This window comes from Macaca mulatta, chromosome 15 (assembly GCF_049350105.2).
Source record: "Macaca mulatta isolate MMU2019108-1 chromosome 15, T2T-MMU8v2.0, whole genome shotgun sequence".
Lineage (NCBI taxonomy): Eukaryota > Metazoa > Chordata > Mammalia > Primates > Cercopithecidae > Macaca > Macaca mulatta.
Window position 1 is genome coordinate 89,707,342 of NC_133420.1, and position 27,570 is coordinate 89,734,911.

Here is a 27,570-nt window from a genome sequence, read left to right on the forward strand (position 1 = left end):
CAGACTGGTCTCGAACTCCTGAACTCAGGTTATCTACCCACCTCGATCTCCCAAAGTGCTGTCATTATAGGCATGAGCCACCATGCCCTTCAGTCATATAATCCTGTTTCTATTGATATTACATTGATTTTAGCAATCTTCACTTACAGGAATTGTGCATCTGTTTGCTTGTAGGCTATGGGGGAGAAATCCACTGGAGACACCAGGAAATTGGCATTTCCTTGTAGGAGCAGGGAATGATGAATGGAGTATCAACTTAACAGAGTTTGACTAGAGGAGAAATTTCAGATTGCTTTGCTTGATGCCTAAATCCTCTCCCATATTAAATAGTTTGTTTTTTTTATTACCTTATCCTACTATTAAATAATGATTTCCTCAATGTCAACCTCCACCCACACTGGACAGACTGGGAGTTTGCTCTTCAATGATTTTTCATACTGTATATGAACATATAAGCATACATGGAGAAAGAAAGACAACGACAGTGTGTTCTATATTTTGTTTGGTTTGATTTTGTTTTGCATTATTTTTGTTTTGTTTGAATTTGTTTTGCAATAGATTGTATCTAGGCCTCATTCACACAAACTCATGTACAGCATAGAAATGGAACCAAATATAATTTAGGTAAAAAGCCATAAATTTACCTAAGATTTCGTGTGATTTAATGATGCCCTTTAAATTAGTGAAGAAAATGATTCTCCAGTTATTTCATAACAAGTGTTATGACAATGGCTAAATAATTTTGAGAACAAATATTTTTAAGTCCATACTGAAAAAAGACTTAAGAAACTAAACTTCAAATATTTAAAGTAATCAGGCATAAAAAATCTAAACAAGTTGATATCCTAGAAGTAGAGGGGAGGGTGGAGGGGAGAGGGATTGCATTGGGAGTTATACCTGATGTAAATGACGAGTTGATGGGTGCTGATGAGTTGATGGGTGCAGCACAGCAACATGGCACAAGTACACATATGTAACAAACCTGTACATTATGCACATGTACCCTAGAACTTAAAGTATAATAATAATAAAAAAAAAAGAAGTAGAGGGTAGAATAGTGGTTTCCAGTGGGTGGGTGGGGAGAATGGAGAGAGACTGGTCAGTTGGGTACAAAATTATAGTTAGATAGCAGGAATAAGTTCTGGTCTTCCACTACACAGTAGAGTGACTATAGTTGACAATGTATTGTATATTTCAAAATAGCTAGAAAAGAAAATTTTGAATGCCTTCACTACAAAGGAATGATAAGTATTTGAGGTGATGAATATGCTAATGATCCTGATTTGATCATTACATGATGTAACACTGGGAAACATCCCACTGTACTACATAAATATATACACTTATGTGTCCATTAAAACTGAAAGAAAACATATTAAAAAGTGCCAGAAAAAGCCAGAGCTAGATATGTATTCACATAATTTATTGAAGGTTTATTTGTGTTTTCTTAAGTTGCCTCCATAGTATGTTGTGACAGACCTAGTGCTTTGAAACAACACTCGTTTATTATGTCAGAGTTCTGTAGGTTAGGATTGCAGACGCAGTGCAGCTCAGCTGGGTCCTCTGCTTAAATTCTCACAAGGCCAACATCAAGATGCTGGCAGTGTTGCGTTCCTCCCTGGAGGCTGTAAGAATGAATCTGCTTCTAAGCTCACACAGCTTTCTGGTCTTAATCACTTCCTTTTGGAGGTAGGACACAGATCCATTTTCTTCATTTCCTTGCTGGCTGTCATCTGGTGTGATCTTTGGTCCTTGAAGCTGCCTGCATTCCCTTTCCTGCCTTCCATATGTCCTCCCACCGCAGGAATGGCAAGTTGCCTCCCTCTCACATTTTCAGTCTCTCTGACTTCCGCCACATCCATCTAACCACAGCCAGAGAAAATTCTTTGCATTTTAAGGATTCGTGTGATTAGAATGAGCCTACCCAGATAATCCCTGTATTTTAAGGTCCATAGTCTTCATTGCTTCTTCACTGCTTTTGCCATGGAAGGTAACATGGGTTCCAGGGATTAAGGCATGGACACCTTTAGGGAGTCATGCTGCTTACCACAGAAGGCATTCTAATTAAGATACTAAAATGGAGCCCATTATGTGTTTCATTACATAAAGCTTTGCATCTTCTGTGCCTCCAAAACACAGTAATACCCAAAGCAAATGACCTGTGAAAATCCGTGTGCCGCATACATGAGAAAGAGTTACTATCATTAATCTCTAAGGGACTTTTATAAAGCAAACAAAGACAAACCATATTTCAAATGGGGGCAAGGGAGAAACTTTTCATTTCTAGATTGATTTGCGAATGTAATATGTCTAAGCTTCAGATTTTGGGTAAGAATGGTTCAAGCTCATGTTCTTTTTATGTAAATGATTATCATCTTATTATGAAAAAGACAAGTGTTATCTTGAAAGTCTTATAAAAAATAATTACATGAAGCCATTGCTATTTTAAAAATTACATGTTTAATATTTCTGAATTGTTAAGGAATTGATGTTCATTATAGAAAATAAGACACAAAATACATTAGAATTAATACAGATAATTCATCTATTAGGAAGAAACAGTCTTTTTATAATGTTCATACAAAAACACTTAAAATTGGGGATCACACTGTAAGCACTGTTGCTAACCTTCATTTTCAAGTTTGAACACTGTCATAGATACAGTGCTTTATAAACATTTATTAAGTACCCACTATGTGTTAAGCTCTGTTTTAAGCACTTTGGATATAGTAATATTAGTAAAGGGAGCAAAGATTTCTGCCTGTGACGAGCTCACATTCTGTCATAATACAGAAAAAAATTCTTGTGATATGTTGCACTGTGAAAAAAAAAAAAAACAGATCATAGAAGAGTATTTGCTGTATGATCCTAATTTGTAAATGTGTTTAAAAAATAGAAACAGTCATCGTACAGTAAGTGATTGGCATAATGTGTTTAGCCAACTGGCTTGTATTTTTATTGACATTTCATAAATCTTAAATCATAAAACTTTTGGATATCGATTTGCTCCTATATGTTTGCACTCTTTCTTTTAAGTAAAAGAAGTTACATTCATATACAAAAGATTAAGGGTTGCTTACTCTTTTGGGTAAGAGGAATCATAATTAGAATCACAATGTGTGAATAGTTTGAGGGCTTTGGATAGATATTGCCAAGATGACCTCTAGAAATAATGACCCAGCGTCTTCTCCCACAAGCCCCGTGTGCATGTGCCTATTTCCCTTGCTCATAAACACTACTCCAAACATCTACTAATGACAACAATTACTGCTACGTGTGTTTACCATATGTTGTTTTTCAAATTTTAATATCTCTGAAATTAGGATGCATACCCAATGGAATGATTTAACTTTTTTTCTTTTGTAGAGCTCTATGAAATAATGGGTTGTCTTATAATCCATGGCATTTTAGATTTTTAAAAATCCAGTAACACATAAATCCTAGTGCTATATTTGTGAATATTAATCATAATTACTGCAAAAGTTATCTAATGCTGTTAAACATTTTGAAATATCACTGGAACACAGTGTACTGACTGTTGTCATAGATTGCTTATTAACTTCCTAAGAAAAATCCTATTTTCCATGGCCTTACTGAGGAATCAGAAACACTGACGACCTGTCTTAACTGCTACAAATCAGTATTACTTGTTCTATATTTTAAAGAGATATGTAGGAGAAAGAGAGAACATGTCACCAGAGTTAACTTAACAAGAACCTTTTATAAAGGAAAGACATTTTAGGAAATAAATGAAGAAAAAAATAGCTGCAACCAAGAACATCTAAATTTTCTATATAGGAAATACATAAAATCTTTAAGAGAATTTTACTGATTTTGTCTGCTGTATGCCACTATGTGCTATGTTTTACTATCAAATATTTAAAAATACATACCAAATAAACTACTGCTGTATTGGTTATCACTATTACACAGTTTTCACCATTTCAAACATTTAGAAGCAAATATTTCTCCAGTTAATTGCCTAGAACTAAGAAAGCTGAAATGGCATGAATTGCTTCAAATTATTAATAAGCATAAGGAAATGGTCAACTAGCTTTTAAATAAACAGATAAAATTAAAATCGAATAAAAATTTTATCACAAAACTAAAAACACTGTATTTGAACATAATATTACAAATTCTAATATTAAAGTGTTCTAAGTCTCAGTTTCTCCAAATGGAGATACAAAGAGTTTGAACCCAACTATAAGAAATAACTCATAAAATGCTTTCAAAATCATAGTAAAGCTCTGGCTCATAATAATTATTCATTATACTCAACAAAAATGACGACGTTGATGATTAAAATATTTAGAAAATATATTGATGCAGCTCCCCTAATGTTTCATTGGTCTTTTCACTTTTTTCTCTAATTAACAATTCAAGGACTGGTAGTAGAAGTAATAAAATTACCAACATTCATAGACATGGATATTAACAAATATTAGTTTCAGAGTTATTCCTAATTATTTCCGTGCAGCTTTAAGAAATATATTCCTTGATTTCCTATCTTTCACTAATAAGATAAACTCGATCATCAAAGTCTGAGTAATCAAAAACTACCATATCATAGAAAATTCCCTCCCGAAGTGTAAACTTTGGATTGGCACGTGAAGTGGCTATGACTTTCATTGCCCCCTTGCCTAAGTCGATCAGCTGTTCTCCCAGAGAGATGTCCTTAATTTTTCCTCTGAGCAATTTGACCATTCTAAATGTGCATGCTGTCAAAATAGAAAATGTAACCCAGTAAAAACAAACATTGCCATGAATAAAGGAACTGAATGAACTGAAATCAACAGGTCATTTATGAAGATACTTTATTTTTTCTCCCTTCCGTCTTCCAATTCTGCTCTGCGGGTTAATCCTTATTGCTGCCTATGGTTAAAATCTTTGCAGGTCCCATAGCTTCACTGGGACTATTTTTTCTATTATTGATACATGATGTTTTATATATTTTGGGGTACAGCTGAATGTTTGTTACATGTATGTAACGTGTTATGATCAAGTCAGGATATTTGAGATATCCATCATCTTGAGTGTTATTTCTATGTGTTGGTATCATTTCAAGTTCTCTTTTCTATTACTTTGTAGTATACAAAATACTTTTGCTAGATATAGTCACTTTAGCCTGCTAACCAACACTAAAAGTTATTTCTTCCTTCTAATTATATGTTTTTACCTATTAATCAACCTTTCTTTATCCTCCCATTCCAACCACCAACCCATCCCAGTGTCTACTATTTACCATTCTATTCTGTATGAAATCAATTTGTTTAGCTCCCACATATGAATAAGAACATGCAGTATCTGTGTTTCTATGACTAGATTATTTCAATTTAATGACCTCCAGTTCCATCCAGATCCCCAGAGCAGCAACATTGACATCACCTGGGAACTTGGTTTAGAAATGCTAATTTTGGATCCCACTTCCCAGCTAGGGAATTACTGAGACCCCCAGCCTTTCTGATGCACTCTAAAGTTTGAGAAGCATCATAATACCTTATACTTAGATAGAAGGAAGCAAACTGGTCTTTGTTTGGGCCGCCATCGGGAATCAGTTACCATAGAGGACACTTCAATTAAATTACCTATTAATAATTCTAACAGCATATAAATCTGTGTTATTAGCAAGCCCGTCTCCTGTCTAAATCTATGTCCATGGGCAAGTAATTTAATTGTTCTGTGCCTAAGTTAATTTGTCTATAAAATAAATATAATAGAAGTGCCTACCACTTAGAGTTGTTAGGAGGATTTCATAGATTAGTGCATTAAAAACCCTAAAACACATGTAATGTGTACATGTGTTTGCTTATATCATTATTATCTCTAATATATTATTATTAACAATTATAATTATTATTGAGACCTTCATAAGCAACTTGCTAGATGTAATACAACTGAAATGGTAGAAGCCTGAAGTTTATTCCAGCTTTATTTTCCTCTAAAATAATTTTTTTGTCTCCCCTCTTTACAACAATTGTATTAGCACAACACATTTTGTTACCTATATACGCATACATTTCCTCCTCTCATATTTTTCAACATTGCTTTGATAGACTGGCTTCCTTAGCTCAACATCACAGAATAGAGTGATGCCTTATGCTCTCCAGTATGTGAAATGATACTTAGGTACATAGATGTTCAATAAATGATTGCTAATTGATGAAGAATAAGATCATGATCAATTACTTCTTCAAACACTGATAAAATGGAATAAATGTGATATACTAATAAAATCAGAGATTGTAGAAATCATATTAAAGTGATATATATCTTCCCCCCCCCCCATTTTTGACAGTCATATCTCAGAGTAGCCTAAGTCTGTACACAGGGCTGAAAATTTAGATGTTCTCTGACTAAATCTCTTTCATTTATCAATGTCCAGCCTATTTAGCACAAGCAGTAGAGAAACATGTGAGTATTTATGGGTTCTTCTATTTTTAAAATGGCATTTAATTTATTCAACTAAAGATGTTTCACCTCATAGAATCATAGGAAATAATGTTGTGCCTTGAGATTAACTAAATTATCCTGAGTATAGTTTGCATAGTTTTCATATTGAGCAAGTGACAACTTAGAAGAAACAATAATTTTCAGTGAAAATATTTTTATTACTAAAAAATGCCTGGTACATAAAACTCAACTCCTATATAAGATTATAAGAATTATAATCTTACTGTATACTTATGACTACATAATCATTCCCATTGTGCCAATTATACTAGATTTTCTTTTTGTATTAGCAAGTATTCATTAAACCAATATACTCTCAAACATTATACTCTTCTTTGGTTATAGAAGGATGAGACGATCTGATCTCAAAAACCAAACAATGTGGCATACAACAAAACTACTGGCTGAGTTGAGGGATGGCCCTGTGACTGGAAGGGGAAAAAGAAATATGAGAGATGAGAGACTGAATATACAAATGGATAACAGCCAGAACATATGTGATAAAACTCTGACCTACCACCTCCACAGCATCTAGCCCAGGAAACCAAACCACAGCCTCTGCAATTGGTTCAGAATGGCAAGGACTTTGGGAACATTTTTAGGTCACTGATTACCAACTTCCTTAATTTTTACCCACTGCTTCCAACTCAGAACCAACCAGAGAAAGCCAAATATACTTCCCAAAGCAATTACATAGGTTGCTCTACTTCTAGTTAGCCTGCTTCCAGTTTCTCCATGTTAATTTTTCTCCAACCAGAATGCACTTCAAGCCTTCCCTTTTTATTCACTGTTAGGTTTTCCTGCTCCCCTACCTACCTTTGAGTCTCTGGCAAATGCAAATGATGCATGGCTGACTCCCTTGCTACCGCCAACTGCAAATAAATAGTACCTACTTATTCACATCTGGATTGTCTTTCTTCATTTTCATGAAGACAACAGAGGTAGAATTGTTGGGCTTGAAAACAGATTGGATGAAGGGAAGAAAATAAAGGGAAGAATCAGTAATGACTAGCCTTTTAGGTTTATGTGAATGACAAGTTAGAAGTGTCACTAACAGAAAGAAAAATCCAAGGAACAAAGTGGGTTTTAGCAGAAAGGTGATACATTTTGTTTGGACATTTGAATTCCAAGTAATTGTGCAATATATAGGTAGAAATATCTAACAAGAAGTTTGGAAAGTAGCACCTAGACCAGAAATACATTCAGGTCTAGAAATACTAATTTGGAAGGTTAAGATGTAATTTGAAGATGAAATTTGTAAAGATGAAGATTGCAACCAAGTGTCTAAGTGCAGGTTCATATAGGAATAAATAGAAAGAGGACAGGATCAGAAAATATATTCATACCTTGATTGTTGCATTCACTCAAACATTCCTGAGTACAGCTTTGCCCATAGGCATTGTGTCTACCACTGAGATGAACATGCTGTAAGACTGTCTGCATTCAAAGTACTGGGAAGAAGAGAAAAATAAAGGCAAAGACAATAAGGTGTAATCATGAGAACATAAAAACATAACGAAACAAAAATGAGAATAATCCAAAACTAGAAGGCAGTTTTGTAATTCCTGGAAAAAGAGAATTTCATGAAGGAAGAAGAGGTTAACTTCTGGGTGCTGGAAATGTTCCAGGGTGATGATGACTTTAAAAGGAACATGGAATTTGATGTTTTGGCATGATTGTGGATGTTCAACAAAGGGCATCATTAGAGTTTTTTGGGTGAAAAAAATGTTTCAAATCATAAGAAGTGTAGAGCATCCACACACAAAGAAAATAAAAGATAGCTTGAAGACTCAGGAGGGTTGAGGGCAAAGTTCTCCAGGAGAGATAAGCCTTGACATTACAGGTTGAAAATAAAGTGGAGAATGAGAAACTTGTTGTCATTAGAAAAAGCATAAACGGTGCACAGTAATTCAGGACTGAAAAGAGGGGATGAAAGCAAAAATGTGAGGAGGAGAGAGATCCTTTCTTGGAAGTAAAGTAATAGAAGACGAGTGAATGAAGATGCACATGGATTTTTGAAGTGTAGAATAACAAAGTTGTTCTCATGAATAACTTTCATCCTCTTAATATGTGAAGAAGTCATGTCATAGCAGGAGAGAGAAGCAGGTACAAAATGGGAGAGAGTTGGAGATATTTTACTTTAGTGGATACAGCATTAGGAATATAATGGTTAGGTAATTGTAGAGAAATAATAGTGATGGTGAAACATGAGCAACATATAGGTCTAGTTGTGTGGTAGCATAGTAAATAATAATAATAATAGTAATGGTGATGAAATAAAGTGTTTTAATGTAGTAGCTTTCTTTTCCAAAAATTAAAAGGTTGAGAGGGTTTATGAAGCATCCTCTAAATGAGATGGGGTAGATTTGAGTGAGGGGAGATTAAGGGGAGACAGAGGTTGCAGGGCACTTCATATACATGAACTACTTTTGAGATAAAGAAACCGTGGCTTAGGAAGCTTTACATAGCTTGCTAGCATCACTAAAATGAAGCTTCCAATGCATGTTTCTGGGATGGGGACTGAGATTCTGTATTTCTAACAAGACAGAACTATCAGAATCTCTAGTTCAACAAAATCCACCAAAATGTCCATCAGTGACAGATTGGATTAAGAAAATGTGGCACATATACACCATGGAATACTATGCAGCCATAAAAAAGGATGAGTTTGAGTCCTTTGTAGGGACTTGGATGCAGCTGGAATCCATCATTCTTAGCAAACTATCACAAGAACAGAAAACCAAACACCGCATGTTCTCACTCATAGGTGGGAACTGAACAATGAGATCACTCGGACTCAGGAAGGGGAACATCACACACCGGGGCCTATCATGGGGAGGGGGGAGGGGGGAGGGATTGCACTGGGAGTTATACCTGATGTAAATGACGAGTTGATGGGTGCAGCACAGCAACATGGCACAAGTATACATATGTAACAAAACTGCACGTTATGCACATGTACCCTACAACTTAAAGTATAATAATAATAAATAAATTTAAAAAAAAAAAAAAAAAATCCAGGTGATTTGTATGTGCATTTAATTTTGAGAGGTACCGCTGTGTACTTAGCTTCTGCCTCTGAATTGGCAATTGGCAAGAAAGTATGGTAAGGATGAAGGAAGAAGAGAATACAGGATACTTTCGGGACTTGATTAAAGTAGCCAACCATGGAAAGTAAGATAGAAAGGGACCAGTGGCACCCAAATGCTGCTGTATTTTTTCAGAATAGGGAGAGATAAAGATCCGCTAGTCATAATGGCAACTATAAGACTGAGTCTCCAACCTTATCTGAGCTAGTGCAGCAGCTGAAGTAAAATGAAAATGAATGTTGCCATAGTTACCGTGAATTTACATAAAGGCTATACCAATCTTGTGAACTTTCACACGGACTTACAGATTTTTCAATATTACTATCTCCAGAAATGAAAGAATCATTATATTATGCTGGGAGTTACAATTTATAATTTTAATGTCTTCTTAAATGCATAGTTATCTATATAACAAGGCAACTTTATGATGACCATTATTATTTCTTTAAGTTTTACCAATTAGTGTGGCTCATTATCAACTGAGGAAAATTATGACAATGTCACTCATGAAAAAGAATTCAGAGGACATTTTTGGAATGCATCTATTTATAGTTTGAGGTTATTATTGTCAATTTTTTCAATACAATATAAAACATTTTAATAAGATCTTAGTGTTCTGAATAATTTAGAGAGACATTTTTCTTAGTAATGCCCAAGAGTCAAAATATTAAACATAAGGATATATAAATTTTCAGTTAAGAGACATAAATTCCCACTTGTTAAATGGATTGTTTAATGTTGTTTTATATATCATTGATACCAAAAATATTTGTAATCATTTTCATTGCATACCTTTTCAATAAGTATGAAACTTTGTTTAGAGGTTTTGACATTTTGGATTTTTTGAGCATAATTTAAGAACATATTCATTCAGTGAGGAGGATATCAAAGGCACCACGACCAACAGGCTAAAATACAAATTCCAGTCTATATTATTTACTGGCAACATTTTCCATATGTTTTTTTAATCACACATTTTGTTATGTAGTAACAAGTAATCTTTCAAGTGACTTTCAATTGTATAATGAAATTCCAACAAACGCCCTGGGAGGTTAATGGTTTTTCTTGGTGTTAATTCATGAATAGCCTTTTTCTTCTTTACAGTAGGTTTTAGACAGTGGAAGACAGAGATTATAGTTTTTCCTTATTTTATTCATCCTAATATATAATAACATGTTAATGCATTATAGCAGGTTCAGAAATTCAGACAAATCTGAGCCCCCAGAAGAATATACCACACAAATATCTTTTTAAAATATAAAATACACTTTAATTGTTTAAGAGATAAACTAATAGAGTAATGTAAGGAACTTTTAAAAATAACAGCTTTGTTGAGATATAATTTCATCAACCCAAAAGTAATTCTTTACCCATTAGCAGTCATTCCCCATTCCTCCCACCCTTTATTCTCTAATAAACTTTAATCTGCTTTCTATTTCCATAGAATTTATCTCTCAAATTCAAGAAATAATTCATCCAAGTCTGAGATGACATACCATGTTGTAATTTGATCTGGGTTCCTCCTATTTTAATTGCTCTACTTGGGAGTCTGAGAAACAAAGAAGCTGGTGTGGCCTCTTATGATACAAAATGATTGCTGGAGCTCCGGGCATTAATTCTGCATTCTAACCAGAAATTGTAATTAGGGAAGGAGGGACAAAGACGAACATGCCTCTTAACATTCACTGACACTGGTTAGACTTTGCTTACCCAACGTCCATGTGTGTGCTTTTGCCAGAACTTAATCTTATGGCATTGAGACTAAGGATCATTGTCTTATTCCAAGTGGTCATGAACCTAGCAAAAAATAAGTAAACTAAGATGGATGTTGAGGGATAACTAAAAGTTTCTTCCATAGTGTTAAACCCACTCAAACTTATACAAAACTTCTCAAGCTAGATTTTGGAATACCTAAAGAAAAATTCTGGAAGAGATTATAGAATGCAGTTGTGCAATGTCTAGTAGCTTTTGAAGTGGCAATAAAACACACAATTATTAAACATTAGTAACCAGAACACTGAATCTATTATTGTTTTTGTCTCATTTGTCACTTTAACCTCACATTATAGTATAGTAGTGGCTGGTAAGTAATTGTTTAGTAAATATTTGTGGAATAAATGTATGAATTACTTAACTAGCATTATATACCATTTTACACAATAGATTTACATACATTATTCATAGGATACTTTGCTAGTCTCACCACTTGCCAGTCATTCCAACTTTTCCAGGGTTTAAGATCTTTTTTTGTAAGAAATGAGTTAGGCATTGATTAAGACATTGAGAAGATTTGGATAAGGTAAACTCTAACATCTAAACATGGTATTTTTTTCCTAAGGGTCTATCTAGTTATTATTTCTTTATTGCAGCACTTAGATGGTCATTGATTATTTATTGAGACTTTATAATATACAAGGTTTTACTGAAACAGTCTACATATTTTCCCAAATGTGTTGCCTACAATTATAATAGGAATTGTGTTTCTGAGATGATAAGCTTCACAGTCTTGAAAGAAGTGAGAGTTCAAAGTTGTTATTTTTAAAGCATTATTTGCATTTTTCTAAGTGGATAGAAGGCTATCTGGTTTTGCAAGAAAGTGTTTCTGATAATCTATGCCAAAATCATTCTTATATTACCTATAATTTACATATTTTGTAATAGTCTTATGTATTCTAAAATTTTTTGGCAGAAAACTCTGGAATTTGGCATGTCTGATAAATAATGCATAGTTTCTATTTAGCATTTAATCAGCTCGGTACTGTGGGGCTGTCACTATCTAAAATTAATTATAATTTATTAGAGTTGTAAGACTGGAAGCTTTTTAATCTATTTACTATTCTTATCGATCTATAAAAAATTTAGAATATAGTTATATATATCTGCTTTATGAAGATACAATTTTAGATTTCTTTCTAAATTGACTAAACTGCAAGCCCCCAATTTCTTTCACACATCCTCCCCTTTAAAAGAATCTGATCAACACAGTGAACACACAACCCACAGAATGGAAGATAATATTTGACCACTACACATCTGACAGGGACAGTTTATCCAGAATTTACAATGAACTCAAACAACTTAATAACAACAACAAAACAAATCCCATTAAAAAGTAGGCTAAGGGCTGGACGTGGTGGCTCATGCCTGTAATCCCAGCACTTTGGGAGGCCGAAGCGGGTGAGTCACATGAGGTCAGGAGTTCGAGACCAGACTGGCCAAAGTGCTGAAACCCCGTCTCTACTAAAAATACAAAAATTAGCCAGGCGTGGTGATAAGCTCCTGTAATTCCAGCTTCTCAGGAGGCTGAGGCAGGAGAATTGCTTGAATCATGGAGGCGGAGGTTGCAGTGAGTTGAGATCACGCCACTGCACTCCAGCCTGGGTGACAGAGCGAAACTGTCTAAAAAAAAAAAAAAAAAGAGTAAAAAAGTAGGCTAAGGACATGAATAGGCACCATTCAAAAGAAAACATACAAATGGCCAACAAACACATGAAAAATGCTCATCAATACTAATCATCAGAAAAGTGCAAGTTAAAACTACAATATTGTATCTTACATCAATCAGAATGGCTATTAACAAAGAGACAAAAAAATGTTGGCAATGACACAGAGAAAAGGGAAGACTTATACACTGTTGGTGGGAATGTAAATTAGCACAACCACTATGGAAAACAGTATGGAGATTTCTGAAAGAACTAAAAATAGAACCACTCTTTGATCCAGCAATTCCACTACTTGATATATACCCAAAGGAAAGGAAATCATTGTACCAAAAAGATGCCTGCACTCATATGTTTGTTGCAGCACCATTCACAATAGCTAAGATATGGAATAAATTGTCTATCAACAAATGATTGAATAAAGAAAATGTAATACACACAGACATACACACAATAGTATGGAACACTATTCAGCCATAAAACAGATGAAACATGTCTTTGCAGAAACATGGATGGAACTGGAGGTCATTATCTTAAGTAAACCAAGCCAGACACAGAAGGAAAAATACTGCATATTCTCGCTTATAAGTGGGAGCTAAATCATATGTTTATATGTACTTAGAGCTTGGGTTGATAGACAATGGAAACTCACAGGGTAAGGGGTTGGGAGGGAGATGAATGATGTCAAATTACTTAATGGGTACAATGAATATTACTCTGGTAATGGACATACTAAAAGCCCTGACTTCACCACTATGTGATATATACATACAACAAAATTACACTTATACCCCACAAATTTATACAAACAAAAGAATCTGTATCTCTAAGCTACATCTAACTGAAGAGTAGGAGAGTTTGTGCTTAAAACTCAACTGTAACTGAACATACAGGGAGGGGAACAACACTTACTGGGGCCTGTCAGGGGAGATGTGGAGGTGGCAGGGAAGGATTAGGTAAAAGAGATCATGCATGCTGGACTTAATACCTAGGTGATGATTTGATAGGTGCAGCAAACCACCATGGCACACGTTTAACCATGTGACAAGCCTACACATCCTGTACATATACCCCAGATCTTAAAAAAATAAATAATTATTTTAAAAAACTCAACTGTATTACTTACTAGCTCTCTGTCCTTGGATATATTTGTTTGCCTTTCTACTTAGTGTTCTTATTTATACAACATAGATGCTCATAATGCCTGGTAAGATTGCTATGGAGATTAAGTGAGACGAACTTAAAGACTTTGACACACTTCTTGGCACTTAGTATGTGTTCAATAAATGTTAAGATAGTTATTAATGTGGACCAGCCCACTAAGATGCTATTAGACTCATGATAAATGTGTAATTACTTGACTCCCAAAACTGAAAAGAATAAATGAATATATGTGCATTGAAATAGCACTTGTAAGAATACCGTACAATGATCAACTATCATATAGAGATGTAATGGCTAGGAGCATAGGCTCTGAAGTCAGGCTCCCTGGGTTAAAGAACAACATACTTATAGCTCAGTTTTATCTATAAAGTAGAAATATAATTATGATAATTAAATGAATTAATACATAAAAATACTGAGACCAGGATCTTACACACATTATATGTTTGGTAAATGTTATCTACTAACATTATCCTATCTTGGTATGTGACTTAACTGGGATTCCAAATTTAATTAACTTCAGGTTCAATTTTGACTTGACAACATATTGATAGTAAGTCTTTTTGTAGTTTATTCAGGCAACTGTTAGCTTTCAATCTCATCTGTGAAAATGTGGAAAATACTTTCTAATACATGAAACTTTTCTGAGCCTCAGTTGAGGATACATGAGATAAAATGTAGAAATCCTATTATAGTACTATTTATTGCTGATTAAATATTATTTTCCTAAACCCAACAAACTGACTTTAAAATTATTCCCAATTATTTTGAAGTATTTATAACTATTTAAAATTATTATTGGAAATGCTTTTCTAATTTTTAGGTTTCCAAATAATTTTTATTCAATTTCTACTCCCTCCCCCAAATTTTTGGACTCCCGGCAAAATTAAGTCAAGAGGAAGTAATGTATTCTAATTCTTTTTAATGAGGAAGAAATCACCATCTAAGATGCCAATTTCATGAATTTCTCCAAACACTACATCATAGATCCAATACATCCAATCATTAAAAGCATTTATCTACAGAAATATTAAAATAATACTAAAAAATTGTACTCAAAAATATAACTTTTCAAGTTTTCTGTAGTAATTTGACAGTCGTTCAAACATAACTCTGAAGAATTTCTTATTCAGCATGGTAGGTTTAGGATACCAGAATTATAAAATTATCAATAATTTCTTTCGTGGTTTGCTTACTTCGCTTAACATCAGTGCTTTCTGAATGGTTGTTCCTCAGATAACTAGTATAAATGAGAGAAGTATATCTGATTCTTTTTTTTTTTTTTTTTTTTGAGATGAAGTCTTACTGTGTCACCCTGGCTGGAGGGCAATATTGCGATCTTAGCTCACTGCAACCTCTGCCTCCTGGGTTCCAGCTATTCTCTGGCCTCAGCCTCCCAAGTACCTGGGACTACAGGTGTGCACTACCATACCCAGCTAATTTTTGTATGTTTAGTAGAGAAGGGGTTTCACCATGTTGGCCAGCTGGTCTCGAACTCCTAACCTCAGGTGATCCACCCGCCTCAGCCTTCCAAAGAGTTGGGATTACTGGCATGAGCCACCGTGCCCGGCCTGATCCAATTCATTCAGCTGGAATCTTATGTGAAATAAAATTTCTTAAAATTTATCAAGGATAAAACTCCAACCTAGTGGCAATGTCACTGACAGTTTAATAACTGGCCCTTCATCACAAATCTCTCCTCTAAAAATAGTTATTTATGCACATCATGTTAAACTCTTTCCTTTTTATTTATTTTTATTTTTTTTGAGACAAAGTCCCACTTTGTCCCCCAGGCTGGATGCAGTGGCACAATCTTGGCTCACTGCAGCCTCAATTTCCAGGGTTCAAGTGATCCTTCTTTCTAAGTCCCCCAAATGTCTGGGAGTACAAGCACACACCACCACCCCTGGCTAATTTTTGTCTTTTTTGTAGAGATGGGATTTCTCCATGTTGCCCAGGCTGGTCTCAAACTCGTAGGCTCAAGCAATCTGCCTGCCTCAGCCTCCCAAAATGCTAGGGTTATAGACATGAGCCACCATGCCCAGCCAACGCTTTCCTTTTTAAATGTATCTTTGCCTGAGTCAAGCTCCACATATTACTGAAAATGGTAAATTAAAGTTGGAATAAACTGTGTTTCTGCTTTGACCTTCTTGTATGCCTAAAATTACCTCTCTGGATTGGATTTGTCCTTGGAAGACCAACTAGTCAAATACTTTGAATATCATTTCTGGAATCCCTGAACTTAAATATGAGCCATGACTTACAATCTACATACACAATATATCTGATCAGCATAACAATGTCAGTAATACAAACAAGGATGTCTTTTGGATTTATTGTTAATATCAAAATATTCACTTTCAAATATAGATAAACATTCTAGATAGAACAAAAGGACATAAATCTCTTTAAGGGCTTTTTATGTTGAAATTCCATTATTCTGTTAAAAGTATCAATCTGATATTGCAAATATGCAACACAGTGCCTGCAGGAGTAATCTAGCATCTGATCGTGCTAACAGAAATTATTGTTTCTGTGCTATAATGTTAAAACCTTAAAGCTTGACTTTAAACTTTTAATAATAAAATAGTAATAACAATTAAAACTTTTAATTTGTGTATCCAAGAAGTTTATTCTACAATGGTAATATTTAGCATCAGCCAAATGTTAATTCTAATACTCAACCTTTTAACATTTAATCAAAATTTAATTTGCTGCACCTCTAAATAAAAAGGTAGGGCAAGAAAAGTCATTCTAATTCATTGATTGACTTTTTAAAGTACGAGCATTTCAAATCAGACTAGATTCTTCGGAGAGGATTCTCCTTTCACAAATGTCAATAAGGACTAGATCTCCTGAAATCATCTCTGTCCTTGCTCCTGAAGGGTCAATGAAAGCAGAAAGTCATACTGAATGAATGAGCCTGGGAGGTCTACTAGAAGAATTGTAGTGTACTCCTTTGCACCTCTTTGATAGTGATATTTTGTTTTCCTCTAACATTTCATCAAAAAGAGAAACATTTTATATCACCTCTCAAGTGGTTCATTTTACTATCAGATTCACTTTCACGTATGATAATCCCTCCTAACAATGAAGTATTATTCCTTCATCAAATAAATGAAGTTATATAAACTATTTTCTTCAATTATGATAGAAACCAGTTGAAACAGTTTAATACATAAACACCTGAGAAAAAAACATTCTCCCTAAATAGTACCAACAATTAAAGAATTGACATAAAAGACTCAATCTATTACAGTTTTTCTATTTTAAATTATAGTGCAGTTAGCTAGAGATTACACAGTAGAGCACTTACCTTAGACCTACCAGTCATTCATGAATTTTCCAAAGAGTTTGCAAGTACTACTAATTTCTTCCTTGAGGGCAGAGGTTAAATATTTAGTTTTCTTCTATTGTTCATATATGATAATATCCATCAAGCATTAGACGAACTTGATGGCTAATAATGTGTGTTAAGTTACCACTGCATCAAAATGAGAAAACTGGTTACAAAGGGTTCAGTAACTTCCTTCCCTTCCCTTCCCTTCCCTTCCCTTCCCTTCCCTTCCCTTCCCTTCCCTTCCCTCCCCTCCCCTCCCCTTCCCTTCCCTTCCCTTCCCTTCCCTTCCCTTCCCTCCCCTCCCCTCCCCCCCTCCTCCCCCCTCTCCTCCCTTTCTTTCCTTCTTTCTTTTTTTTTTTTTTTTTTTTTCTCAGAGTCTCGCTCTATCACCCAGGCTGGAGTGCAGTGGCATGATCTCGGCTCACTGCAACCTCCACCTCCTGGGTTCCAGCGATTCTCCTGCCTCAGTCTCCCAGGTAGCTGGGACTAAAGGTGTGCGCCACCACGCATGGCTAATTTTTGTATTTTTTAGTAGCGACGGGGTTTCACCGTATTGGCCAGGCTAGTCTCGAACTCCTGACCTCGTGATCCACTCTCCTCCCAAAGTGCTGGGATTACAGGCATGAGCCACCACACCTGGCCTCAGTAACTATTACATAAAGTCACACACAATGGTAACTAACTGGCTATTTTAAAGATGATTTAAAGACAATAACTGGCATAATTATTAAATCAAATATCTTAAATAATTTAGGATGTACAGTGAATGATGGAGTACTGTACAGCCTTTAAAATTTTTACATACTTTATAGAATATATCATGGAGAGTTATTTATTAGTAATTAAAATGGATAAAGCAGAGATAAAAAGTAGGATTATGGTATGATAGCCACATCTGTATGTATACATGTTTGCACATGTATATGTCAGGATATATGTTATGTCTGACATTGTTAAATGAATGAAACAGAGAAGCTTCTCTAACAAAATACATTAAGCTTGCAAATGTATCCATTACCTATAGTCCTACAAGAAGCAAGTAGACAATAATTGTCTGCTTGTTTGTCATCACTGCATCAAAGCAGCCTAAATTACAATAATTAATCTTAAATCACAGTACTTTGATGTAAGATGAGTAACTGCTAATGCTATTTCAGACAAATACTGTAGTCAAAAATGTTTGTCAAGTGATATGTACACTAATTACTCATATAATAACGTTTCTCATATTGAATTACTGACCTCTTAAGGTTCTTTAAATTGAATGCTAGTACTAATAAAGAATGTTTTGGGTTATACTTTTCTAGGTCTCAGGGTGGTGAACGTTTTCTTTGAATTCCAAACCTGTGAGCTTACGGTAAGATTTACCTAATTTTAGAGTTATTTTCATTACCTTTGTTTTAAATCATGTCCAGTTTTTTCAAAATAAAGAAAATTCAAGTAAGTCATTTGATATTTAACCATAAATATTGAAGAAGTTATGTGATATTTTCTATCAAAATTTTTATGTTCTTGGATAGATTATAGTAATACAGTTATTTGATATAGTCTTTAATAGATTTCTATGTAAATTTGAAGGCATAGCCCACAAAGGTAAAGATTGATACCACTGAAAACAGTTCTTTGAACATGAATGACAATTTTATCTATTAAAATTTTCATAATGAAGTCTATTTGATGGCAATGAGTTATTGAAAGTAAAACTTGTTTTATCATCTGTCAAGATGTATCAAAATTGAGTCCCTCCATGTAGCTTGATGGTAGAGCTCCAGGAAGTTGAGAGTAAAGTATGTAACTATGAAAATAAAATGGTAATAAATAACAAGTGATTTCTATGGCATTATTGCAATATATCTTGAAAAAGATGTTTTAAAATGATTGTAGATAACAACCCATCTCTAGGAACTATAAGACATTCTTTTTCATTACTGTTTAAAGAAACACTCAACATAATGTAGGATTATTTAAAACAAGTATCATATAGGAGGAAAGTAAAATTCTTCTGCCTTACCAGGAGTACTATGCTGATAATGGCAGAAATTTAGAGGAATAATTTAGATGCACTTAGAATAATAATTTTATCCCCAAGTACTTATTTTTAAGTTTTAAATTATACTTCACAAATATACGTGAATGAACTTTTAAAATAATTATAATTTATAATAAGAAACAAAAATATTTTTTAAAATTACTATTATCTCCAGTGTTTTAATTATCTTATATATACACAGAAAATTACTCATACCTTAAGTGCACAGTCTTACTGAATTGTTACAAAATGAATACACCCATATAACCAATACTAACATCAGTTTTTTTTTTAAAAAAAAAGAACATTAGAGTACTTTGAAGTCCTGTTATACTCTTTCTAGTCACTAAACCTACAGAGCATAAGCAATATCTTCACTTCCAGAAGTAGGGTTTGTCTCCTTTTTCTATATTCTATAAATGAAATCATACAATAGGTACTGCTTTGTTTCTTTTGCTCAACATTATGTTTCTAAAATTGCGTGCAGTGTTAAATTGCTCATTTTCATTGCTGTGTAGTATTCAACTGTGTGGATAGACCAAATTATTAACCCTTTCTAATATTGATAGGCACTTAAGTAGCATCCAGACTTTGGCTTTTATCAATAGTGTTGATTTGGATATCAGGAACATGTGTTTTTGGAGAACACATGTACATATTTTATTGTGTACATAAGATATGCACATGTTCTGCTTCAGTACATATTGACAATTCATCAAGTGTCTATCAGTTTTAGGAGCAGGATATGAGAGTTGAGATATTCCTTATAGTCACTGACACTGGGGTTTTTCAGTTTGGGTATGTGAATAGGGGTATTATAATTGGAATACCTTGAAGTTTATGTTGTTAAACACTTGTATTTGCTCTTATTTCTCATGTGGCTACATTATTGTTGAAATGTCCTAAAACTTTTGCCTTTTTTTTCTTACTGGATTATCTGCCCTTTTCTATTGGGTTGTGTTTATACATACACTGAGATAGATATATATAAATATATATTTATTTATGTTATTTAATAAATATATATTTATATATTATACATTTATATAATAAATATATAAAATAATATAAATATATTATATATATATATTAAAATACTACACAGCAATGAAAATGAGCAATTTAACACTGCACGCAATTTTACAAACATAATGTTGGGCAAAAGAAACAAAGCAGTACCTACTGTATGATTTCATTTATAGAATATAGAAAAAGGAGGCAAACCCCACTTCTAGAAGTGAAGATATTGCTTATGCTCTGTAGGTTTAGTGACTAGAAAGAGTATAACAGGACTTCAAAGTACTCTAACGTTCTTTTTTTAAAAACCATATATATATGTATACGTATATACTTACATATATGTATGTGTGTGTGTATATATATGTCATTGTGTATTTCCAATAGGGGATTTAAAACTACCAGTTAATAAATCAGCATTATGTCTTTCTTAAAATTCAGAATCAATTCTGCAAATGTGTAGTTGCCACAGATTGCATTGTCCTTTTATGTATGGTTTTTGAATTGCATGTGTTTTTCCTCATTAAGTAATAATCCTGATTTAAATATATTCTTAGACTAACATTCTTACATTCTTAAATGCATTCTCAAAACTAACCATAGCCAATTATGAAAGTGTCAAGAATTATGGGTTTGAAAATCTGTCATGATAGAAGTATTTTCACAACATAGTGTGAGAAACACCAGAAATAATGGCTTTATTTTTTCCTTCTGGAGAGTTAGTTGTGAAATATTTACCAGAACACCACTGAATATTTGCACTCTGTATTCAACTCTTTGGTGGATTTTCTCATTACTCTCTGGATGATATATTTTGATGAACAGAAGTTCTTAATTTTGATTTATTTCTGTTTATTAGTTTTTTTTTCCTTTTCCTTCTATGATCAAAGTTTTTTATGTTCTATTTAAGATATTTTTGCCTTCTCTGTTGTTGCTAAGATATTATGGTTTCTCTAAATTCTTTATTGTATAAACTTTTACAGTAAATGGACTCCAGGTGTTACATTGTTCTATGTTTATTACCTTATGCATTTAAGATAAATAGATTTGGATTAGAATAGTAATTGCTCTGTATATGTTTTAATGTTTTATTATAAAATTCATACATAAATATGAAGACTGGTATGTAGTTATTTAATAATTTAATGCATCTATTAAAATAAGCAATATGTAGTATTTTGTTAAGTCAATATATATATTTATGAATTGCCCATTATAAGTTTTATGCACCACAGTTAGTTATGTGGCCACAATTTTGAAATAAAAATTCAGCACTATAACAAAATTATTTGACTTTAAGCCTAAATGACTTATTTATTTCCATAAGATATTATTAAGTGAACCAAAAGCATGCAATATGAATGTTCTATAGGATCATTAAAATATCAGAATACTAGGCTAACCTTTAAGCATTTACATGTAATCATTGTTAAAATATATTTATTGTTTCTAAAATATTATGTCTAATAAGTTATATAAGCATATAACAGCCATAATAAGTACAGCCTTAAGTATTAACTAAAGAATACTATTATATGCACTTCATTAAGATTTTATTTAACACTTGTCTTGTGAGATATATATATAGAAAGAAGAGAGACATATATATCTTTTGTTTGTTTGTTTGTTTTAAATTTTTCACCAAAAACACAACAGTGCATCACATACTTGTTTTGTGCCGATAGAAAGGACGGTATAAAAATCAGGATTATTTATTTTTAAAAATTTTGCATCAGTTATGCAAACATACATGTGTTTGCCACAGGTTGCAGTATACATGTTCTTAGAATTGCATGTGTTTTTCCTCGTGAAGTAACAATCTTAATTTAAATACATTCTTAGAATGTATATTTTTCATCTCCGGGTGCTTAGTCTAAGCCATGTCATCGTTTAAGAGTAACTCATAATGTAATACAATGGAAGTAGAACAGCAAAGTAGATAATATCTTATTTTAGTAATGAGCTAGTGTGTTTCAAGTCTTCATAATATTGAAACAATGTGATGAGGAAATGTTGGGGTTTATAGATTAAAATTCTTGAAACTAAAGATGGATTTTTTTTAATCCATATATTTGGATATTTGAAGAGCTTGGGATTTGCTTCAGAAGATTTTGTTTGTTTTCTTTTTCTTTCTGCTTTCTCACCTGTTTTAGATAGCCAAAGATGATGAAATATTGAGTACAATAATCAAGAGCTAATTAGATGTTTCTCCACTTTTTCTAAATTACCAATCTGTGTGTCATAATGAAAGCAAGGAGAACAAAGGTAAAACACAAAAAGCTGTCTTGAGTATTGGTTCTAAGACTTTAAGTAGCACTAATACTTCTTAGCCTCCACTAGCCATTCCAAATAGATAAATAATGAGCTTATCTGAGAAATACAGCATAGGTTATAGAAATAAATATTTCAGGGTTTATTTCATGTGTCCCTGAATGTAAGTGATAGTTAAAGGAAAAAAATCCAGTTAAGAAACACAAACCACATATAGAGGTAATTGATGCCAGTTAAATTAGGTTAGTTTATTTTCACAGTGATGACAGGGCTTGGGGAAAAATGAAGTTAAAAGACATACAAGTAACATCCTGCATGAAGGAAAATAGTGGAAACTGCAGGATTACTGTGCATTATTTGGACCCAATATTGAAAGATTGAATTATGCAATAGAAGTCTAATCTGAAGTCATGAACACCCATTGAAGTCCAAATAATAATAATACAATTAGAAAGACATAGGTAAAAAGTTTTGGTAACATAAATGAAATTTGAATTTGAGAACACTGCATGTACAAATATTCTCTGAGAATTTTTGCTTCCTATTCAATAATGAATTGATTACACAGAACTGTTAAAGTGCAGTTTTGTGGGGGTTTTTTTCCTAAAATATATATAGGAAAAAATGGAGTTCTACTTCTGATGGGCACTTTCAACTGATATTTCTGAAAAACTAGTTCAGTGATATTTACTTGTTACAAAATGCCTCACCTAAATCCTTTAGTCTGAATACATATGGATTATCACCTCTTCACACCTTTGGATAGATTGTTCCTATCTGGCTAGCTCACCCATAATTCTGATTAAATAAATTATCCATCTGTGAATCCCCTAGGCTTAACTTTTAATACTTACTCTATATTATTTCCACACTATATCTAGCCTTCTCCCTGTTCCCAACATGTCAGGAACAAGTAATTTAGTTTCTAAGATTTTTCTGTTTGTCTAAAGGCAAACTTTATCAACCTCTATAAAAATGTGTATGTTATCTTGCTCCCACTTTGATATACTATGGATATCTGGAAAAATCGAGATTAGACTTTTGTCGATTTGACTTGTTGATAACAAAGTGTTAGGAAAAAAAAGAGCTTAGAACATATTTAAGCTTACTAAAGCCTTTCAATGGCATATATTTAATTCTGGTAGCAATAAAATGGATGGGATTTTATTGTAAAGCTGAGCAGAATTCAGCTTCTAATATGTCAGCTTTACATGACAGATTATTAATAAACTGTCACTGTTATCACATGATACCAATCTTTGGTGACTGCCTTTTTTTAAACTTGAAACTCAAATGTATATTTTAAAGTAAGCTTTACTTTGTGGCTCATTCTTTCCTTTAAATACCTTTTTTTCCCTCTGCTCTGTAGAAATTATTGTGCCATTTAATCAGTGGTTCTAATTTCATTACACTAATAAAATTCACAAATGACTAGTGTATCATCTGTGTTCAGATACATGCACATGTAGAGGATTATTACTATTATTACTCAATGTAGATGACGACAATGACAGAGTAAGAATTAAGAAAATGAATTGACTTTAAACTCGGTATCATGGCCATTACCTAGCAAAATGAGAAAGTGGGCATAGTCCATTTTCTCAACTTACTTTCCCCATGTCTTTGCCTTTTTCTCTTTTGTTCACAATTCCTTATTGTAGATACCCATTTTCTACTGCCTACACATTCTTTTATTAAACAAAACTCACTAAGCATCTGTATGTACTAGGCATTGGGTTAGTATTGGGAAACAGTCAACTAACAGGACCCATAGGAAATTTATAGTTCTGGAGAGCTTGTAGGGTCTACAGTCATCCTCCAGCTACAAAAGGGTCTTCATCTGTGAAGTCCTCTATACTATATGCATATCCTCATCACCCCATCAAAACTTTAGTAACCCATCAGTGGAAAATTAAGAGCTACCTCCCATTAAGTTATAATTAGTAGAGGAAGGGACATAGCAGTTGATTATGGTTTAAAAAAAAAACTGTACACATGTCATAGAGCAAAGCATGTAGGAAAACCTATAAATCCATACATGTATGACTCAGTGAGTTGTAAGTAACATATATTTTCTCACTGTCATAGTTGATGGTTAATATCAAAACTGTTCACTAGTTGGGCAAAGCTGGAAATAAGAGTCCATATTTTCAGTCAGGTATTATTCAGTATTTGTTGACCACTTATTTATTACATGTCACATGCTCTTCTGGATGGTTTTATTTGTGTAATGCTCTTCTGAGAAATCTGAAATATATTAAAGATGAGAAGGCAGAATATTTGTGGAACTTAGGAAGGCTGATTCTGCTTATAATTAATTGTTTGTCCTCAAACCCCAGTCATTTATTTTCTCAAGTCTTCCATATGTTCAAATAAAAAGCAAGAAGGATAAGAACTATGAATTTTGAATCCTTTCAAGCTTTAAATTTAATTATTCTAATTATATCGGTTGAGATGCTTTGAGCCACAAATAACAGGAAACTAACTTGCTTAGGCTTTAAGAAAGGCTTCTTATTATACAAAGGAGAAGTTAAGAAGTTGTAGAATTTCATGGATGACTCACTGACATCATAAGGGACCTATGCTCTTTTCATCTTTATTCCCAGTGTCCTATCTTAGGTTTGTCCTTGGCCAGAATCCCTCAATATTGAAAGATGTCTGCCATAATTATAGGTTATATATCCAGACACAAGATACGCAGTAGAGAAAAAAAAAAAAAAAAGGGATTTTACCTTCTTTTTATGCCTTAAATGATTAAGGAAGTTTTTATGACTATGGCCACTCTTGTGCCTATTGCCAGCAAATACCTTTTCACATCTCTTCTAACCAATGTGTCACATCTCTATCAAATGTGTCATATGCCCCAGCCTATAAGGATCATTTACTATTGGCTTAGACCAATTATGTTTACCCTCTGCATTTAAAAATGTGTTCTGTTTGCATGGAAGCTCAAGGCTGCACAGAGAAGCATGAGGGGATAAAAAATTCAAGTTCCCTTAAGAAGCAGAAAAGGAGAAATGGTTCTTTGCCAGGCAACCAGTGGTATCTGTTATAGTTATTATGCTTTGTTGGTGTACTACATACTTCTTGAATTAATACTTTTATTTCCCTGAGGCAATAATAGATAAAATGTGAGTTTACTTTACAATGAAGTCCCCAGGGATAATCACATCAAATTAAACAGGTGATTGCTTAGGAAGTAGGCGGTTATTATTGTTTACATCCACATCTCTTCTCAAAATTCTTTAATGACTCTTCATCTTCAAGAGAATAATTTCTGTATAAAAATGTACAGAATAAAGACAGGGTTTCTCCCTCAGTTTTGCTGCTCTGTTACCACTCATGACACTGGCATACGTGTGTTCCTTGTTCTCAGTCTGGTGCCTTCACCCATCCTGTTCTTTCATTAACAACAATCCCACCCCTATCAGAACCTCCCACCCCCAATCAATCATCTCTGCATTTTAGCTTTGACCAAGACCCACTCACACTCCTTTGACTGACAGAAAAGGCACTGATATTCCTTCATTCCTTCCAATTTCAGCTCAAATGCCAGGCTCCTTATGCAGTATTTCATGAATCTTCAGGTGACCTGTGTGCTCTTTCATTTTCCCATTGACCTGCAATCGTATTTCCATTAGACTGATTATTTTATGTTTTTTATATCTACTTGATGACCTCTCGGCACTGGACTTTCCACACTTCGAGGGTAAAGTTGGTGCCCTCGCTGCCTTTGTATTTGACTCTGTAATAACTGGCATAGGCAAGGTTTATTGTGTGTTTGCTAGAGTATGTGCCTGGGCAACAAAAAGTGTTAGTGTCAGTGTACATAAGCAAAGTAAATGCGTGGAGCATTTCTTTTATTTTTCCATGAGAAGAAAATAAGATAGGCCAAAGAAGTGCTTTTCAATATTTTCACAAATGTCAAAAGGTTTTACTGCCCCAAAACTTTACTGACAAAGAAGGATCTATGAAATATAATTAGTCTCGACCCCACTACAAGTGTAAGCTTTCCTTAAAATCTGGTGTTTAATCTTTGTAAATCATGCTAATTTTATATTTTATAGTGTTTAGTCTTTTTAAATTATGTTACATGGTCTATGTCATAAAACATTCGGGTTTTATTTAGCATGTAAGAATGTTTATGTTATCATTGTGTAAAACTGATTCTCCAGCAAGAATTACATTGTTTATCCTGGTATCCTTGGGAAACCATTATAAGCTCTCACACAGGTTTAATTCTCTAATCAAGAAGCATGGACATAGAGAAATAATCTGAGTTTAAAATTTTGACCACAACACCATTGCTTATTGCTGTGCTCTTGAGTAATTAATTTAAGCTCATTGTACATTAAACAAATAAAATTATTTTAGTTGTGTATTATAATTTACCTTCATATATATCACAATTTTTGACAGACTAACATGTGCAAATTATTTTTATCTTATCAAGTTCAAAGATCCATATAAGTAGATAATAATAGTCTTCAAAATATGACAATAGTTTGATTTGTGTTGTCCATGTATAAATGTAATTAGTGAGAATTTTAGTAAGTACTGGAAAAGAAAATATATATATATATATATATATATATATACCAAGATGAAATTGCTGGAGAAGAAGAAATGTGCACGGATAAAAAAGCAAGACTTAACAGAATAGAATTTGAGTTGTCACAAATGAGGATGCAGTCAATAAATGATTTATCTTGTGTCCTTCATAGCATATTTATAAATCCATCTGACACTTCTGGCCTATCAGAGAGC

The 27,570-nt window shown here is 33.5% G+C and overlaps 1 long non-coding RNA gene across 2 annotated transcripts in view; it reads left to right on the forward strand.

Annotated features, from left to right (window-relative positions):
* LOC144334859 (uncharacterized) overlaps nt 1–27,570 on the forward strand; it is a 1,627,235-nt gene that overhangs the window by 1,036,726 nt on the left and 562,939 nt on the right. For both annotated transcript variants that reach the window (XR_013405115.1, XR_013405114.1), the window contains exon 7: nt 18,794–18,843. This is a non-coding gene — a long non-coding RNA (uncharacterized LOC144334859). The remainder of the gene's footprint in view (nt 1–18,793; nt 18,844–27,570) is intronic.